Here is a 20,889-nt window from a genome sequence, read left to right as displayed (position 1 = left end):
CATTGCCCTCCTCCTCAGATCTTCGGCTTCCTCAGCCACCCTGGGCATCATCTTCTCTGCCATTCCAGTCCTCTGTACCCTCCATTCAGTTACTCACTTAATATTTTTTTAATAATTTATTTTATTTATTCATTCATTTATTTTTTAATTTGACCAGAGAGAGACAGAGGGTGAGAGTGAGAGAGAGAGAAAGTGAGAAAGCAAGCCACCAGATTCAGGACTCGAACCCTGATTGGCCATGTGGGAGTGTCCAGCACCTTAACCACCATGCCACCTGCTGGTCCCACTCACTTAGTATTTGGCTGAAGAATCAGTATGTGCCAGGCACATCCCAGGTGCTGTGATGCATGGCAGGTGTAAAACTCCAGGGTTTTCAGGGACTTCAATACCAACGTGGCTTCCCCAAGCCAGAACACCCTCCCAGGCTAATCCCACGTGGTATATTATGCTCGACATCTCAACTGCATTCTTCCTCTCTCCTAGCCCACTCCACCTGCAGTGCACCGCCTCAAGAAGACAGCTGTCACCACAGTCCTCAGCCCTAACTTTCTTCAAACATTTCCAGAAAACTTCTTGACTCTTCACCATTTTCCAAAAAAAGAACTCAGGGTTTGTCTGGGTTCCCCACCACCTCCACAGTTCCTGGATTCTGGCCCTCTGCTGACAATTTCAGCAAGTCAGGCTAGCGAACCTCTCCACAGTAACAGATGACAAAAATAATTGCAAAGGATAGGAATAAAGTTGTAAATATTGAGCCACGGGGTTTGGCTGGTTTCATAAGCATTTTACTCAGAGCCTCGAGGGCTGGATCGTATAGCATGGAATCTCTACGCAAGTCCCAAGAAAGCAAAGATCAGGAAAAGATGGAAGTCGCTGCATGCAAAGAGAATGCTGTTGAATGGTTGGTGACTTTACATCTAGTAACACTCTTCTGGGAAAGCTTCACTATACAATAAAAAGGAAGAAAAATTAAGCAGTAAATTATTTATCACTACAGAAAAAAAAAAAAAAACTAAATGAGTTTTTAAAACCTACCCTCTTCCCTGAAGCCTCAGGCTAGAAATCTGAAGGCCTCCAGTCCTGTTTGCTTTCGTTGAACTGAAAGATGTAAAAGTAAAGCTGCAATGCCACTTAAAGACATCAGGGGGCAGCATTGACCCAGAGAAAGAAACAACCCTTTTCATGGCCAAAAACCTGGAGGCCACCCCCACTTTCCAGAGTAGGAAGTTTGGGGTTTCTATCACTGAAAATGAAAAAAGGGCAGTATTTCCAAAATTCCTCTGCTTCTAGCCTTCAGATGGCACCTAAAAGCTATGGGCAAAAATACTGTACTAACAAGCCATTTTTTTTGTCTTGTTTTTATTTAAAGAATAATTTTTAGGTTTTGCCATATAGTGCATGCCCTCACCAGAGAGAGACAAAAAAAAATCTCCACCGGGTAGTTGGGGGAGGGATGGCCATGCCACAATCCTTTCTCCATTCTCCTCTCAGATTTTGGCCACGCACACACATACGCTCAGCATTAATTTTAAGCCACCGGGCCCAGGACTTGAACCACGCAGATGGCCATGTGGGACCCAGTCCTCAAGAAGACAGCTGTCACCACAGTCCTCAGCCCTAACTTTCTTCAAACATTTCCAGAAAACTTCTTGACTCTTCACCATTTTCCAAAAAAAGAACTCAGGGTTTGTCTGGGTTCCCCACCACCTCCACAGTTCCTGGATTCTGGCCCTCTGCTGACAATTTCAGCAAGTCAGGCTAGCGAACCTCTCCACAGTAACAGATGACAAAAATAATTGCAAAGGATAGGAATAAAGTTGTAAATATTGAGCCACGGGGTTTGGCTGGTTTCATAAGCATTTTACTCAGAGCCTCGAGGGCTGGATCGTATAGCATGGAATCTCTACGCAAGTCCCAAGAAAGCAAAGATCAGGAAAAGATGGAAGTCGCTGCATGCAAAGAGAATGCTGTTGAATGGTTGGTGACTTTACATCTAGTAACACTCTTCTGGGAAAGCTTCACTATACAATAAAATGGAAGAAAAATTAAGCAGTAAATTATTTATCACTACAGAAAAAAAAAAAAAAACTAAATGAGTTTTTAAAACCTACCCTCTTCCCTGAAGCCTCAGGCTAGAAATCTGAAGGCCTCCAGTCCTGTTTGCTTTCGTTGAACTGAAAGATGTAAAAGTAAAGCTGCAATGCCACTTAAAGACATCAGGGGGCAGCATTGACCCAGAGAAAGAAACAACCCTTTTCATGGCCAAAAACCTGGAGGCCACCCCCACTTTCCAGAGTAGGAAGTTTGGGGTTTCTATCACTGAAAATGAAAAAAGGGCAGTATTTCCAAAATTCCTCTGCTTCTAGCCTTCAGATGGCACCTAAAAGCTATGGGCAAAAATACTGTACTAACAAGCCATTTTTTTTGTCTTGTTTTTATTTAAAGAATAATTTTTAGGTTTTGCCATATAGTGCATGCCCTCACCAGAGAGAGACAAAAAAAAATCTCCACCGGGTAGTTGGGGGAGGGATGGCCATGCCACAATCCTTTCTCCATTCTCCTCTCAGATTTTGGCCACGCACACACATACGCTCAGCATTAATTTTAAGCCACCGGGCCCAGGACTTGAACCACGCAGATGGCCATGTGGGACCCAGTGCCTTAACCTCCATACCACCTACTGGCCCCTACTTTTTACTTTTTATTTTTTGCTTTGTGAGCCTACCACTTCCAAGCCTGCTAGATATGCAAAGAAGCTGGCGAACCCGCCCACTCCGGGCTTCTTCCCATGCACCTTCCCTCTCTAGGCTTTCTCCTTTAACTGGCCTGAGTTCCACTGAAACACACTTTATTATTTATTTATAGTACTCCCAAATCTTAATTTTTAAAAGCAGAAGAGAAAGAAGGAAGAGAAACTGCTTTTACTTATTAAATGCCTAACAGGCACTCGCTTTTATAAGCTACATCTAATTTAGTCCTCAGAATGACCTGGAATCAACAGTCTTTTATTGCTGGTGAGGCAACTGAGTCGCGGGAAGGTTGGCTCCTGTAGCCAGCCACACTCCTAGGGGAGGGCAGCCTTGAGTTTGAACCCAAGTCCACCTAATGGAAGCCACAATCCTGGGTGGGCTCTGTGGCCTGGTGGTTAAGGCAACTGGACCCCACATGGTCAACCTGGAGGTTTGAGTCCCAGTCATGGCAGGTTGAGAAACACACCAGGTATGCCTACATGTGCATCACAAATCCCAGGAGCCTGGAAACGGAGCAGCAGGGATTACTTTGTGACCATTGCCCATGGGGGTGCTTTCTCCCTTCCCCTGTCTCTATGTGTCTCTGGTGAGACACATGTATCTGCACATGATCTCCAGCAATGTTGTTTTTTAATGATCACAATCCTGCCATTATCCTAGTAGATGTGGGATCTCAAAATAAAGCTCAGCTTAGGGGGTCAGACAATGGTGTAGCAGTATCGCAATGCCCTGGGAGGCCGACACACAGGGCACGGTTCCCAACTCACATGCAGACAGCTCCTTGAACATACCAGGCACACACATACCCCTGACCCAAGGCTGGCAGAAGCTGGGGCTGAAATCGCAGCGTCAAGACATTGTTGGGGTTCGGGGGGGGGAACTGTATCTGCCTGTCTATCTCTATCTCATTCATGTTAAAAATACATAAATGTTGGGAACAGTGGACATGCTGGGACTACGTGGATGCCCACATAGTCAACTGCAGTTCGAGTCCCAGACGTGGCAAATTAAAAGTCATACCGGACAAGTCTGCATGCGTGCCCAAGGTCCCAAGAGGAGGATGGAGGAGAAGGGATTGCAACGTGATCATCCCTTCTGGGGGTAGGGGTGTGACTTCTCACTGTCTGTCTCTGGCTCTGCCTCTCCACCTAGCGCACACCCTATGGCAAAAATCTCTCTCTAAAAAAAAATACATAAATGTTTAAAACCAAAATAAAACTCAATTAGCTTTTCATCTATATGATTTTTTTTTTTCTACATCAGGGAAACTTGATAGAAAAAGCAACTCTTGATTCTCCATGTCCTCGTGAACTTCCATTCCCTGAAAACCTCTTCTCCTTGGCCACAAAATAAAGGTCGGTGCTTCGGGCCGGGCCAAGCTTGTTAAACAGTCTGTCGCGGTTAATCATTTAGCAGTTTGGGTTTGGGAAGACCTTTACACACATATTGCCTCTGAGAGCGTACAGGACTAATACGGCCAACCCAAAAAGTTACCAAGTAGCATCTGAAGCCTCTCCTCTGTTACCAGCAGGCTCATTATATGGTTGGCTCTACAGATATATAACCACGAGTCCTTCAGAGATCCAGAAGTGAATCAGAGGATGGAGAAGCAAGGTCAGCTCTGAGCCCTAGAACAGCCTTATAGGATCTCCTGGTATTTCACAGCTCGGATTGAGGGGCCGGCGCTTCCACCATGCCAGCTCCAGCCCCCTTTACATGGCTCTCCCTGGTAGCTGCCTCTGTTCTCTCCTCCTGGTCTTGTTCTTGGGAGCTATCAATGGTCCGTGTATGGTCCATGTAAACCAGCCATCCCCCTAGCTCGCCATATGGTTCTGGAGCTGCCAAGGGAAATCAAGACACATCTATCTAAAGGTAACAATAACAGTGTTTCGACGTGTAGCCAAGTCCTCCCTGCAATTCCCATCCTCGGCTTACAGAATTCCTTGACTGCAACACGCACTCATGCTGATGACTTCTTGGTATGGTTTTAAGGAGACTCCAAGCCCTCTGGTGTGTCTCACCCCTACTGCTGTCACCAATAGGAAGGGCTGGCTACCCTAGAATATGTATGTTGGTCAATGTCCAAAAGGAGTGAGCTCTTTTCCAGGCTCCGCAAACATTCTGATGTGCTAATAGCCCTTAATGAGGACATCTGCCATCAGTTAAATAACTGGAAAAGACAGAACAGTAAAACAAGCCCTCTCTGTGGTTCAGGGTTGCAAATTGCTGTTTGTCATGTGACTGTTGCTGGACAACCGCATGTCTCAGCACAGGGACGTGAGTGCACATACTCACGGATGACAGACGCTTTCTCCTACCAGCCGGATGTTGCAGGAAGCCGTGTCGTCACCTAGTGGCACTTTAAGGACGCGGGTCATAAGTCAAAGTGATTCATCGCACAATTAATGTGTTTGGTTTTTTTTGAAGGTTTTTGCTATAGGACGCATGTGCTCACCAGAAAGAGAAACACAGAGTCAGAAAGCAAGAAGTCACCCCCTGGGGGGGATGGCTACGCTACAATCCTCTCTCCTCCATTCTCCTCTCGGGATCTTGGGCATGCACGCACACTCACGTGCCCAGAGTGAGTTTAAGCCACTGGATCTGGGATTTGAACCATGGTCGACAACATGGGAGTCCAGTGACATGGCCATTATGCCAACTGCTGGTCCTTTTTTATTTTTTTTTTTTAAATTAAGGTAGGGGGCGTGAAGCATAGAGTAAGACTCCTATTTGCAAAAGTGTGGGTGCTTATCACCTCTCGAATGATTTGTGGCTCAAGGTGAGGGATATCAATCCTCTGCCAGCAGTTCAGATTCTCTGCTAAACTTGGTTTTGCATATATGATAAGATCTCCACTGGATGCCACTGCACAGAACAGTTCAAGCCTTTTTTTATTTTTAAGAATTATATATTTAATTTTATTTATTTATTATTTTAATATGCTACAGGACATGTGTACTATCCAGAGAAAGACAGATATGGAAGAGAGAGAGAAAGTGAGAAAACAAGCCACCAGGTTCAGGGCTCAAACTGCAGTCAGCCTATGGCAGTCCAGCAAACTTAACCACCATGTCATCTGATGGCCCCCACTCTAAGCTTTTAGTTCTTCAGTTAATACTTTGCATATTACTCAGTCTTTTATCAAAAAGTTGCCAGCTTTTTCTTTTAACCTGTAATTTTTTTTTTTTTTTTGGTTTTGAGGTTTTAATTTTTGCTATAAGGTGTATACACTGGCCAGAGAGAGATGGGGGTGGAGTGAGAAATTGCCCCTCAGAGGGATGGCCACACTGCAATCTCCTCTTGGGATTTCGAGCACACATACACATGTGTCCGATGTAATTTTCAAGCTGCTGGGTCCGGGACTCAAACAGCACAGTCAGCTATGTGGGATCCAGCAGCTTCTCCATGCTACTGGCTGTCCCTAAGTCTATAATGTTTTTAACTAATTCTTTTTTTCAGTGTGATGTTCTAAATTCAACCAGAGACCAAAATGCTTGCAGCAAACTACATTGCTTATTTTACAAGCAGCACTCCACGGAGAAATAGATTCTCCAACAATCCATTTTCAGCAATTCTTGGCCAATACTCTGTTGATAGATGTCATCAGCACTTGTAAGCATATTTACAATGACAGGCAAATTTGTTTGTGGTGCTTCTGGCGTGCAGGTCACCATCTGAACCTTGGCAGGAGCAAGAAGTCGCAGCCCATCATCACTACCCAACTGCTACCTGGTGGTTTGTACGGCCCTTTGTTTTCCTCTGGGTTGATTTCCCCCAGAGAAAGTTTTAGAAAACAAAAACAAGAGAGAAAAAAAAATTCTCTTCAGTAAACACACATGGACTTTTTCTTTACAGAAATAGAGAAAAAAAAAAACCAGGGTCAACAAATGGTATAGCAGTTACACCACTGGGCTTGCATGTGGCTGACTGCGGTTTGAGCCCAAGCAGTGGTTTGAAACTCATGCCTAACATAAGTGTGTGCCCAAGATCCCACGAGGAGAATGGAGGACAAAGGATTGTGGCATGGCCATCCCCTCCTCCCCGGGGGGTGATTTCTTACTTTCCTTCTCACTGTCTCTGTCTCTCTTTGGCAAACACACACACCCTAAGGCAAAAACCTCTACCAAAATGATGAGAGAAAAAAACCATCTGGCTTTGGACAGAAATCCCAGTGAAGGCATCCAAAGCCCTGAACTTAAATCTTACAGACCTCTGAAATCAGTTATCAGGACCTAATGTACCATATTCTAAAATAGGCATAGTGTGTGTTTAAGATTTCCACAGCCCACGCTTGAGATACATGGCACTGAGCATATCAATAATCGATCTATTGACATTTCTAAATCAGCTGGTCCGAGAGAAGCAAACTTGGATTCTCGGGGTAGGGTCATTATTGTCTTTTTCAGTAGGTACTTGAAAACTGGATTACACTGGATCAATGTGCAAGAGTTTAGACCACCAATAAAGTTCAAATGAGAAGGTAACAGGGCTCGCTGGGACCTGAAAGGCCATCCCGTTCACAGCATCCCTGACAGCTGAACATCAGGTTTCCGATTATTGAGTAATAGATGCAACAGGATAATGAAAGGGGGAAACGAGGACCCTAAATAACAGTGCTAGTTCCACAGTCCAGTAAATGGGCCACAGAAATAGGACATCTGATCCAGTCAGGGAATTCTCTCCAGTAAGTAATAAACTTTTTTTTTTTTTTGGAGAGGTTTTTGCTATAGGGCACGTGCGCTTACCAGAAAGAGAGAGACAGAAAGCAAGAAATCACCCCCCAGGGGGATGGCCACACCGCAATCCCTTCTCCTCCATTCTCCTCTTGGGATCTTGGGCACGCATACACACGTGCCTGGCGTGAGTATAAGCCACCAGGTCTGGGACTCGAACCACAGTTGACTACATGGGAGTCCAGCAACATAGCCGTTATGCCAACTGTTGGTCCCTTAATAAATTATCTTAATCAACAAACACTTTTGTTGGTCTGGCTGAAGAAGGCAGTCAGTCAACTAAAGGCCTTTTGGGTCTGTACAGCTAGCAGCAAAGTGCTTCACAGCTCCATCCAGGAACAAATGTGCTTCCCCTTCCTTCATACCCACCTCCCCACCTCCTCTCCAGAACGCAGTACCCTAACCACTCTCATTCCTCTCTACTAAACTTCCTTAGCTCAGTGCTCAGCAGTCAGGGCTCAGGAACCTGAAACCTTTTCTGCCAATACCAACAGGACTGCTTCTCCCTCAGACCCTACGTCCTCTGAGGGCAGAGACCCCATCTTACTTACCCCATTCGGATTATGATTTTACTCATTCGTTTATTTGAGAAAGGGATTTTTTTTTTTTTTGATACTGGGAACAAGTGCTCACCGGAGAGATAGAGAGACAGAGAAACAGAAAGCAAGAAATCACCCCCCCGGGGGGGAGGGTCACATGCATCCAACATGAGTTTTAAGCTGCTGGGTCTGGGATTCAAACCGCAGTTGTCTATGTGGGAGTCCAGTGATGTAACCATTATACCACCTGCTGCTCCCAGATTTATGATTTTTTAAAATAATTATTTACTTTTAATTTTATTTATTCATTCATTTATTTTAATTTGACCAGAGAGAGACACACAAACACACAGAGAGAGAGAGAGAGAGAGAGAGAAAATGCAAGAAAGTAAGTCACCAAGTCCAGGACTCGAACCGTGGTCACCCATGTGGGAGTGTCCAGTGCCTTAACCACCATGCCACCTGCTGGTCCTCCAGATTTATGATTTTAAACAGGTCCAGGACTCAAACCACTTAGTCAACCATGTAGGATACAGCTGCCCCAACCACCAAATCACTGGCTTAAACAACATTCCAACTTGGTTCTGAGACACTGTTTCACTAAAGCTGACAGAAAACAAGCAGGTATAAGTAAAATCGTGCTCACAGGTGTGCCCTGGCGGGGGGTGGGGGACGTCGTTCCACACTGTTTTCTGTACATCATGGGGGTGGGTGAGCACACGAGCACATGGTGGGCAGGGTATGGAATGTGGCCTGTGGGGTGGTTAAACCTGATTTAAACAAGCTCACAAACTATGTGAACATTCCAGAAGGAGGCAGGCAGATGGACGACTGCTGACTTGGCAGTCTACCCTGAGCCAAGATTGGAGAGCGGGAACCAGGAGCTGAGTGTCCCCCAGGGAGAACAAGCCTCAGAAAATCAGTCTTTTCTTCCAGCAGTTTTAGGGTACCCTTATCAGCGAATTGCACGTAAACTCACACTGCCACCGAATGCTTGACTAGCACTGGGTTTAGGCTCACCCTAATACACAGATCTGGGAGCTTGTTTTCTTTCCTGATCTCCCAACAGCTCAATAAAATAGGAGATATTAGCACCATTTTATAGCCAAGAAAGCAGAGCTCCTTAAGAAGGTCACCTATTTGCCAAATCCACAATGTTAGGAGGCTGGGGTGTCTGCAGCTTCCCTGGCTCCTCCGTGGTCTGGTTCTTCATTCTCTATGAGGAAAGACCCAGCAATAGGACAAGGGTCTCAGGACTGGAGTGGAAGGGGGTTCTGGGGGGAAGGAAGTATGAGTTTCACTGGGAAGATGGGAATTACTAGAAACACCTACAGTAACGGACAATCGAAAGCTGGCACCCAAAAGATGAAACAGACCAGAATTTTAAAAGCCTGGCAGTCAAGGGCTGGTTTAGCGTAAGACCTGAGCAGGCACTGCCAGAAAGGGAAGCCTGGGCAGTGAGGAGGCCAACATGCCAGAAAGGGTTTCTTATGTTCTCATGCCCTGAAGAAGGTGGAACACATGCTCTGCTTTTTTGTTGCTTTTTTCTTTTAAGTGACTAAGGTAGAAACATTATTTGGAACTCAACAATCATTGAATGAACAACCACATTTCCTAATGATGCCAAATAAATGAGAATCACTCCAGACAGTGAAATGGTTAAAGGAGAAAAATCATTTGAGGGTCAGCCATGACGTAGTGTTTAAGGCAGCTGGATCCCAAACGGCCGACTATGGGTTCAAGTCCCAGACGTGTAAAGCACACCGGCATGTGTGCGTGCATGCCCAAAACCCCAAGAGGAGAAGGGACTGAAATATGACCATCCCCATGAGGGGTGCTTTCTCATTTCTCTCTCACCCTCCCTCCCTCCCATTTCTCTAGCAAGTACATGTACCTTACAACAAATTAAAAAAAAAAAATAATACACCTGGCATGAAGCTTAAATATCATTTCAATGAACTGTCAAATTCCCCAAGGGTGCTAAATAATAAACCGATAGTGAGGCTTGGAGGAGAGTGAGGGCTGGTGGTGACTCTCCTGGCTAGAACCCATAGTTTACGCAAATGTAGCCATCCTCTCCTGGTGGATAATTGGGACACACCGGGCTGCAGGTATGGCCCACTCTTGGGCTAGATAGGAGTGCAAACTCCAAAATCAAAGATGCAAAACCATGCACTCATGAACAGGATCAGTCAACTAGAGATACCTGACCAGAAAAGAAATTAAACAGCTGAGGGAAGAGCTAGAAGTACCACCCTCAAAACCCCTCAAGAATCCAACTCTCCTCAGAAAGCACATGTCCAAAACGTAATCTGAGGAGATAGCTGCAATCCTGAAACGTATAAATCACAAGATAAGAAACGGTGTTAGAAAGGTGGAACGTGATAGGGGCTGACAGCTGAACTGAGCTGGATACCAGGATTGGCCTGTTCCTAGACCAGGAGGGCTGCCTAGTCAATGGGAAATAGTTCTGTTTGGCCAGAAAGGGAGGTATCACAGATCAACTTTTGGGTTTTTTTTGTTTTTTTTTTTTGTAATCTTCTTTATTAATGATAGAGCACATGTGCACACACATGATAGTGAAGGGGGAGTACCCTCCATAGGGTCTGGTCATGGCATATCCTTCCCTCCAGTCCTCCAGCCTGCCAGATCTTGGGCACTCACACGTGTCCCAACGTGTTTCAGGCAGGGTATTCAAACCCTGGTCACCATGTGGAATCCAGTTTCTCTCTCTCTCCTTTTTCAGTCGCCAGAGGTTGTGTGCACTTGTACCAGAGAGGGAGAAAGCACCTCTCAATGGGACGTGGTCACGGGTTGGGCTTCTCTTGAGTAGTGCATTACACTGTGCCATGGAGCCACTCCACGGATTAACTTCTAATCTAATTTTTCCTTTTATCCTGACTCAATTAACTCTACACGTTTTCTGTTTCAGGAGGGAGGCAGTACACCCCTTTAACTACACCATCTTCTCCTAAAAGACCCCATTCTACCCCCCTGGGAGGAGTGTCCTCTCCACCCCAGTCCCAGTAGGAATGTTCCCAGGCCCCAGCAGTGCTGTGGCCAGGGGAAGGCCAGACACCACTGAGGCACTAAAACAGGCAAATCCAATGGGCACTCAGCACATCCTGGGAACTGGGCCAGGCCCACTGCACAGAAGCTTCTCCAGAGGCATAGCTGACTCTGTGGCCTGTCCTCTCCACCAGTGTGACCTGGGATGACTGGCCACCATCTCGAGGTTCCGTTTCCCCACCTCACCTGAGAAGATGAGAACAGTTCCACCTTCACAGAGCGATTAGGAGGCTAAAACCTACACGGTGCCCAGCACTGGAAAGAAATCACAGATGAGTTTCTGGTCCCTGTCCCCTATTTTAGACCAATGCTAGATTATAACCACTGACTGTAAAGGAAATCAAACTAATTGAAATCACAACAAAGCTGATTTCAGCAAGAAAGGGAACCAAGAAGTCTGATTTGCTCCATTTAGAAGCTGCTGACCTGTAACACACCAATCCCAGAGCCCACCGCGGAGAGCTCAACTCCGAGTCAGATGGCTTTGTCCCCGGGGCCCAAGGCCAGTGACCCATGTGACCAGGCACCTGTTCACCTCACTTGCAGCAACTGGGTCTCAGTTCTGCTCTCCTCCTCTGATACTCAAGCTCAGTCTTGGTCCCTGCCAAGGTATTCTAGGCCTGCTGCCAAAGTTCTCTCCCCAAAACTTCCTCCCCAAGGCCTGGCCAGCCTCTGGAAGGGGATCCGGCTCACACTGGTGCAGACCCACCCGGAGACTCCACAGCACCAGCTCGCCAGGAACTCAGGGCAAGAGGCACCACTGACCAAAACCGTGGCGCCTTTAAGCGGCTGCTGGTAAGCAACCTGCAGGCTCAGCTCTCGGGACTCACTGAGCAGAATACTAAGATGCCTAAGATGCAGACCCTGCCCTCGAAGAATCTGGGCCCTAACTGAGCTTCCACCTGTGCATAAAAGCACTGAATATGCGTCAGAGCTACAGTCATATCCTCGAGCTGTAGACTGGGACGGAGGGAAGAGCATTTGCTTTCTTCAGGAAAATGCCATAAACACTCAGCAATCTGACAGAGCCTGATAGAAAGATGTTTTTCAGAATGAAGCCCATCAAGTGAGATGAATATCCATGTTAAAATTTTAGGTTTATTTTGTTTTGCTTTGTTTTTGTTTTAGGCGTTTGCCATAGGGTGTGTGCACTTGCCAGAGAGACAGAGAGAGGGAAAGTGAGCAATCACCTCCCGGGGAGATGACCACACCACAACCTCTTCTCCTTGGGATCTGGGGCACACATGCATGTGCGCAAGTGTGTTTTTCAAGTTTCTGGGTCCAGAACTCAAACTTCAAAGTCAACCATGTGGGATCTAGCACCTTAACCACCACGCCACCTCCCAGCCTAAAATGTTTTTTGACATAAGTTAAATAAGTCAAAATAAAATGTGTTATATACCTACCACAAAATAAAAATTTTGCAATCTGCAAGGGACCGGAGGTTGAAGGAGACAGACATGTTTCCCTCCAAAAACATAAAATTCAGCCCCAGTGAAAAGAACATGGGTATTGACAAGGAAGATCACTTAAATGCACAGTAGAAAACGAGCAGAGTTGGGGAGGGGCCTTTCCAAGGCCCAGCTGCTAAGGAATTGCCTTAAAGATCTTTCTCTAGAGGAAGCCATTTAAGGAATTTTATGCCCCAATAATCGAGGGCCTGAGAATGAATTCAAAGATGAAACAGAGATGGAAGCATGTTGAGTGAGTGTACATTCACCCTGGTCCTGGCTCAGGATGACGGGGCATCTACTCGCTATGCTTTTCCTGAAATGGACAGGGTGGCAGCAGCGATCGGTGACAACTGACAAGGAGGTTCTGAGCACAAGTGATAAAACGAACATGGGTCAACTGCAGAGAGCAGATGGCCCACACTCGGGAATTTCAAGAGAAGTGAGGGACAGGACTGGCTCTCAGGAGGCCACAGTGCTGGTGAGCACTCACCTGCCAGGGACAGTTGAGGCGATCAACACTGCTTCAAATCTCACTCCCGTGTCAGGCCAGGAGGCACTTCGGGACCATAGAAGACCACTGGGACATAGAAAGAGCCATGAGGCATTTTTGCATAGAAAAATATGTCATGACTTTTCCAACAACCCAATAGATCCTTTTGAGGAAAGGAGAGTGGAATGTCCCACTTCTTTCATCCTTTTCTTTTCCTTTCTTTATTTTTGGCAGTAGGGTGCGTGTGCTCACCAGCAAGATACAGAAAGAGAGGGAAAGTGAGAAATCACCTCCCCCAGGAGGGATGGCCATGCTTCAATCCCTTCTCCTCCATTCTCCTCTCAGGACTTTGGATACACACACACACACACATATGCCCTGTGTGATTTTCCAACCTCCAGGTCGAGGACTCAAGCCATAGCTTGGCTGTGTGGGATCCAGCCACTTTATCTCCCAACACCACCTGCTGGTCCCGAATGTCCCACTTCTAATCACTTCATTAGAACTGTTAAAAGGATAAACAGGGATGAGAATAATAGGAAATCTTATTTCTTCAGGTATGTTCTAACGGCTATTGTTTATGAAAGACGTAGGTACCAGTCACTTGCTAAACATTTCATACTGTATCTCATTTAATTCCCCACAAATACTCCATGAGGTAATACACTCATCTCTCCATTTTGCAGATGGGCAAACTGAGACTCTGAAAGGTTGAATAATATTCACAAGAGTACAGAGCTTAAAATGTGACAGAACTCAGAGGGGAGCTCAAGCTGATCCTCAAATCTATTTTGGGTAATACGGTGTACAGCCAGAAAAACCATGTCAGGTGAGAAGCTAATTAAGGTTCCTTGTTGTTAACTTGGCTCACCAAGAGGTTAATGCGGTGTTGGAGGTTGTGGCATGGAAGGGGAATGGGCATTCTGAAAGTGAAGTATCAAGCACAGGGCTCTCCGGGATCAGGGCTAGATTATTTTTATTTTACCCTATAAAAATATCCCGAAGATGGGCCAGAAGGTGATGTGGTGGTGAAGTTGTCAGATCCTACATGGCAGAATACACGGATTGAGTTTTAGACCCAGCGGCTTTAAAAACAGAAGGGTAAGGCCAGCAGGTGGCATAGTGGTTAAGGTGCTAGACTCCCACATGGCCAACTGCACAGTTTGAGTCCTGGACCCAGCAGCTTGAAACTCATGCTGGGTGCATGTGTGTGCTCGCCCAAAATCCCAAGAGGAGAAGAGAGGAGAAAGGACTGTGGCAGGACCATCTCCCCTAGGGGGTTATTTCTAACTTTCTGTCTCTCTGTTTCTCCAGCAAGTGCACACGCCCTATAGCAAAAACACTCTCTCAAAAAACAAAAAAGTGAATTGGAAAAAAAAAAAGTGGACATGTGTGTGTGTGTGGACATGTGTGTGTGTGTGTGTGTGTGTGTGTGTGTGTGCGTGTGTGCCCAAAGTCCAGAGAAAAGAATGGAAGAGAAGTGATTATGGCATGGCCATCCCTGGGGCAGGGTGCTTTCTCACTTTCCCTCTCTCTCTGTCTCTTGCCGGTGTGCACATGCACAATATGGCCAAAAGAAATCTTAAGACAAAATCTCAAAGAGAAGACACAAAGAAACAGGCACGGTTTCCAATGAGCTCAAATTTTCCAGCTATGTGACCTTAAGCAAATGACCTCTCACCTCTCTGTGCCTTAGTTTCCTAAAATATTGGTTTCTATTCCAAACAATAATTTAGGGTTTTAGTGAGGCAACAATTTTATTTTAACAAGCGCCTTGGTTTTTAAGTCACTCAGATCTCCTCCATAGAGACTGACTCCCCAGGTCTAAGGGAAGAAATAGTGAGAAAATGTACCCCGAGTACTAAGCGCCACGCCACACAAAAGGTACTCAATAAGCATTAGCCCCACCAAAATATGACACCAAACTCTAGATAGTTAAGAGCCAAAGTCAGGTTGGGGATCAGCAGTTAGCGTAATGGTTATGTCGCTGGACTCCCATGTAGTTGACCGCGGTTCGAGTCCCAGACCTGGTGGCTTAAACTCATGCCAGGAACGTGTGCGTGCATGCCCAAGATCCCAAGAGGAGAATGGAGGAGAAGGGATTGTGGCATGGCCATCCCCCCGGGGGGTGATTTCTCGCTTTCTGTCTCTCTGTCTCTCTCTGTCTTTCTGGCAAGCGCATGTGCCCTATAGCAAAAACCTCTTAAAAGAAAAAAAAAAAAAAAAGAGCCAAAGTCGGGGAAGAGAATAGGGAAGAGTTTGTATGAATAGGAGAAAAAGTAACCACTAACCTTTAACATCAGCAAGGACAGTCTAAGACATTTAAGAACAACTAAAACCGTGCCAGTACTCTGTGGCAATATTTGTCCCCCGTACAGGGACCTCTGTCTCACTGGGGTTTCATTGTCAGATTCCTATGGTCATGAAGGCCAAAAAGAAAAAGACATTCCATCCGGCATCATTGCAAAAGTACTAAAAACAGAGAAACATACTTTCCCCCTGCCTACCACCCTATAAAATTAGAAAACCGCCCTGGAAAGGCTGGCTGTTGACCATCACAAAACATGCATTGTGAAGTCAAAGGACAGCCCGCTCACATAAGCCCTGAGACATGGAACGCAAGTGAAGACAACACTCTTCAGAAAAGAAAGGTCAAGGCCAAGGGCAAGGCCAGGGAACCTGAGAGAATCTCCTAATGGGAATGAGGAGGTGGGGCACTGACTTGATCAATCATCATGTCTTTGAAATGACAGAAAAGGGCGGCCTTGCTAATACCTACAGAAGACCACAGAAGGAGATGCCTGAGGACACCAAGAAGGCCACAGAAGTGCATTACTGGGTTTGGACAAGGGGGAAAGCCAGAGTGGGGTTCCCCTAGGGTCAGACCCAGAGGTGTTTTCATTACCATCTAACCAGCTAAAGGCCAATGCATGAGAATCATGAAGGCTGCACAGGAGTTCTGCCTCCACCCAGCTGGGCGACCAGTGGCACCTGCACGTCACCAGCCTTGGTGCTGTCTTCAAGAGGGATAAATGGGGGCCAGCCTTTGGCATGGTGGTTAAGATGCTGGACTTGCACATGGCCAACTGCAATTCAAGCTCCAGACCTGATTGCTTGAAAATCATGCCAGGTGCATGTGCACACATGCCTAAAATCCCAAAACAAGAATGGAGGAGGGATTATGGCATGGTCATCCCCCTCTGGGAGTGTGGGGGTGATTTCTCACTTTCTCTCTGTCCCTGCCTAGTGCACATGCCCTATGGCAAAATAAAAATGGGGGGGAGCCACACCCTGCCCTGCCACCCTGGCTCCTAAATACACATGTTTGACCTGACATAATTAGCATTCATGTCCTCCATTTCTGCAGAGAGCTAGGGATGATAACCAGCAGTACAGATACCAGAGAGGCATACCCTAATACTCTTCCCTAATAAACAAACTGCTCCTAACAGAGACATGGCAGAGTCCTGGATGCTTTTAGAGAATATCTATGGTTACAAATACCTCACCCGTGGCTTAAGTTCTTAAGCCACACTAGGAATTATAAAGACAGCAGGGAAAAGAATCACAGATGTGTTCAAATTCTCCGGTTAGAAGAAACTAGGTGGAGAACTCACCATCCTGAGTCCACAGGGACGTCTCAATCATCCCATCATTCTTTCCCACACAACCACTATGGCTATACAGACCACAGTCCCCAGCGAGTGGGGGCCAGACAGAATTAACTACAGAGCCTGGGGCCCTTCCTAACACCAACCCTTCTCACCCAACAGCAATGACACGTGTGACCTGGGAGGGCAGGTGAGAACACACCTAGCATACTTTAAATACTGCTCTGGTCTTAAAATTACTGTTTTGGGGGCCAGCAGATGGCATAGTGGTTACACTGCTGGACTCTCACATGGCTGACCACAGTTCAAGTCCCAGATCTGGCAGCTTGAAACTCACTTGTACATGCATGCCCATGATCCCAGGAGAAGAAGGGATTGTGGCAAGCCCACGCACCTTAAGGCATAAAATCTCTGTTAAAAAAAAGGAAAAAAGTGCTGCTTGGGCCCAGCCTCAGTGGTGTGCTAGGCAGCAGCAGTGTAATCGACAGTGCTGGAAGCCACAAGGCCAACCACAGGTTCAGAGACCACGTCAACCTGAAAATCATCAGGTACACACACGCCAAAATCCTGACTAGCTGGACAGCTTGAGAAAGGCGACCATGGCATGACCAGATCCTGTTGGGTGCCCCTGCCACGAAAGATGTAAATGAACTTTTTAAAAGTTGTTTATCGTCTGAGCACACCGCAAGCATCCCCTGGCTTACGTTAACTCTAAGTTAGAGGTCCCCAACCTTCAGGCCACGGACCAGTACTGGTCCTTATTATGATGATGTAAAAATAATAAAAACAAAGCACACGGTAAATGTAATGTGCTTGAATCATTTAAAAGCCATTTTCCCCCACCCCAGTCTGTGGGAAAACTGTCTTCCACAAAGCCAGACCCTGGTGTCAAACTGGCTGGAGACCATTGTTCTGAGTGAAAAACTGACCTGGGCCAACTGGTGGTGTGGAAGTTAAGGAGCCACATAACACATTGCTAACTGCGCAGTTCAAGTCCCAGACCCTGCAGCTTGAAAATCACCCCGGGCACATGCACATGCATGCCCAAAATGGGGAGAGGAGAAGGCATTGCAGCACAGCCATCCTCACCCCGAGGGTGATTTCTCACTTTCTCTCTGTCTTTGGGGAGTGGACAAACTCTATAGCAGAGAGAGAGAGAAGGAAAACTGACCTTACAATGTGTCTTTATTAGAATGCACAAATATCCTATTGTCCAATAATTCTACTTCTCCATACCTACCCAAGAGAAAACTTACAGATGTTGCAGAGAAACGTGTGGGGCGATGTTACAGAAAACGTTCCGTAACCACAAAGGCTTTGGAAATAACTCAAGTGTCCAACAGCTGGGAAGAGGCAGAATAACTGGTTAGCCTTCTCATTTAAGGACTACTAGGCAGAATTTCAAAAAAATCAAGAAGCCCGGCTCCATGGCTTTGTGGTAGAGAAAGCTGGGTTTCACATGGCGACCACAGTTGGCATAGCCAGCAGAGGTAGCCTGAAACATGCCAGGCACATGCATGGGTGCCCAGGATCTGACAGGCTAGAGCACTGGTGGAAGGGGATTACAGCATTACCAGACCGTGCACAGGGTACTTGTCTGTCTGTCTGTCTGCCTCTCTCTCCCCTCTCCCCATACATCTATGTGCTCTATCATAAACAAATATATATATATAGAAATTGTAAAGACCTATATACACTGACAGGGAATAATTACTAAAATGAACAAAGGATTTTCCAAAGGTTTATGGGAAATGCCTATGAAGAAACTATTCATGGATTTTAGAATTTTTCTCTTTGCACCAAAATAAACTTGTACTTTAATCCATGTTTCCATAAACTTTTCGAAGTCCCCTCATACTACTGAGGGAGACGGTAGCAACCGTGCAGCAGAGGTGGCACAACGCACTCAGCTTGTGTAAGTCCTCTAGGTATAAATTAAGTATGCCAAGCATTTGAAGAATACCAACAAGCCATGCAGTGGTTAACCTCTGGGGAAGGGCCTGAGATCAGGGGGTGGTCGGCAAGGAAGATTATTTTTGCTTGTCCTGGAAGATTGGCACTTTTTTTTTTTCCTACAGAGAATATATTCCTACATTTACATCGTGTAATGAAATTTTTATGTAATCATTTCCTTTTTTAAAAAAGAAAAATAAAAGAAACAGATCCTGCTCCATACATTTTAATATGGTTGGGAGCCATTTCTACCCTGATCTGGCCCGTGCTTACCAGGAGGCCGAGAGCTCAGCAGTGAACACAGTGTTTGCTTTTCCAGTCGGAGTGGGCTTTGCAACACAGATCCTGTTTCAACAGGACAAGCCCAACTCTGTAACTCTGTGGACTGTTCACTTTATATTGCTAGTTCAAGGAAGACGCAGGAAAAAAAAAAAAAAGAAAGCCTGACCGGAGACGTTCTGGTCATTCAAAGGGACTTAGGCGGAATAAGAACAAGCCTTCTAACCGGGCTTTGCAGCTCTCCAACACAACAGAATAACACATACAACAATGAGGTGGCCCTGGTCTGGTCACACTTCCTCCATCCAGGCCTGGATATCTAGGCCTTGGACTCCTCAACCTGGGAACCACGATTCCTAAATCCACATCCGTTGGGCTAATGAGATGAAAGAATCTGAACATCCCAATAGACAAAGTCCAAAGTGCTATTATTTATTTACTGGGGCCACCTAACCACATAGGACACTGATTTTTTTTTTTTAAAGAATTATTTTATCACTGTCATTATTTTTCTCATTTTCCATAAGGCATGTGCACTCACCAGAGAGGAAGAGAAAGTGAGAAAGCAAGTGGTCAGGTCTGGGACTCGAACTGTAGTCAGCCATGGGGGAGTCCAGCACCCTAACCATCGTACTATCTGCTGGCCCAGGATGCTGATTTTTAAACACACACTCACACACTCACACACACACACACCTCCACATCTTTGAAGCACTATGAATAAAGTGCTTAAATGCACAAAATTGGGGCCAGTATGTAGCATGGTGGTTAAGGCTCTGGACTCCCACATGGCTGACCATAGTTCAAGTCTCAGACCTGGTAGCTTGCTTTCTTACTTTCCCTCTCTCTCTGGTCAAATTTTAAAAATAATAATGACAATTACAATAAATAAAATTAAATAATTCTAAAACACACACACACAAAATTATAGGGGGCCAACAGGTGACATGGTGGTTAAGGCACTGGACTCCCACGTGGCTGTCAATCAAGTCCTGAACTTTTGAAATTCACACTGAGTGTGTGTCTGCAATCCCAAGAGGAAAATGGAGAAGAGACTGCGACGTGGCCATCCCTGCTGGGGGGTAGAGGTGATTTCTCACCTTGTGTCTCTCTGTCCCTGTCTCTTTCTGTTAAGCACATGCACCGTATAGCAAAAATCACTCAAAAAAAAGAAAAGAAAAATATCACACCAGGAATGTATACATGCATGCCCAAAATCCCAACAGGAGAATGGAGGAGAAGGGATTGTAGCATGTTCATCACACCTAGGAGGTGATTTCTCCCTTTCCCTCTCTGTATCTCTCTCTTTCTTCTCTGGCAAATCTATAGCAAAAAAAAAAACAAAAAAAAAAAAAAAAAAAAACTAAAAAAATATATACAAAATTGGGGCCAGCAGGTGGTGTGGTGGTTAAAAGCTCTGGACTCCCACATGGCCAACTGTGGTTCTAGTCCCAGACCTGAAGGCTTGCTTTCTCACTTTCCCTCCCTCTCTCACTCTGTCTCTCCGGTCAAATTTAAATAAAAAAAATAAAGTTAAATAAAATAATTCTAAATATATGTGTGTGTGTGTATACATATATGTATGTGTGTGCATATACATACACACACACACACACACACACACAAAATTATAGTATTAAGAGCCTATAAGGCAGAATCAGCAGTTAGCATAATGGCTATGTCGCTGGACTCCCCTGTAGTTGACCGTGGTTCAAGTCCCAGACCCGGTGGCTTGAAACTCGTGCTGGGCACGTATGCATGTGTGCCCAAGATTCCGAGAGGAGAATGGAGAAGGGACTGCAGTGTGGCCATCCTCCCCTGGGGGGTGATTTCTTGCTTTCTGTCTCTCAGTCTGTCTCTGTCTGTCTGGCGAGCACATGCACCCTATAGCAAAAACCTCTCAAAAAAAAAAAAAAAAAAAAACCCTACAAGGCAAAACAAACCTACAGTGATAGATTTGTTTGTGAGCTGAGTGACCTGAGCAGTGTCCCATGTTCTGAATGTTCTTCAG

General features: G+C 45.8%; 1 protein-coding gene across 3 annotated transcripts in view; it reads right to left on the bottom strand.

The window, feature by feature from the left end:
- Positions 1–20,889, bottom strand: part of ZNF395 (zinc finger protein 395) — a 51,971-nt gene that overhangs the window by 14,780 nt on the left and 16,302 nt on the right. The window contains exon 1 of one of the 3 annotated variants that reach the window (XM_027773725.1): positions 13,036–13,143. The exons of the other annotated variants lie outside the window; for them this stretch is intronic. The gene's annotated coding sequence lies outside the window, so the exon portion shown is untranslated. Of the gene's footprint in view, positions 1–13,035; positions 13,144–20,889 lie in introns of those variants that run through there. 3 annotated transcript variants of the gene reach the window in all.

This window comes from Tupaia chinensis, unplaced genomic scaffold (genome assembly GCF_000334495.1).
Source record: "Tupaia chinensis unplaced genomic scaffold, TupChi_1.0 Scaffold000366_1, whole genome shotgun sequence".
In the NCBI taxonomy this organism is placed as follows: Eukaryota; Metazoa; Chordata; class Mammalia; order Scandentia; family Tupaiidae; genus Tupaia; species Tupaia belangeri.
The sequence above is the reverse complement of the archived record's forward strand: the minus strand, read 5'-3'. Positions and strand labels throughout refer to the sequence as shown.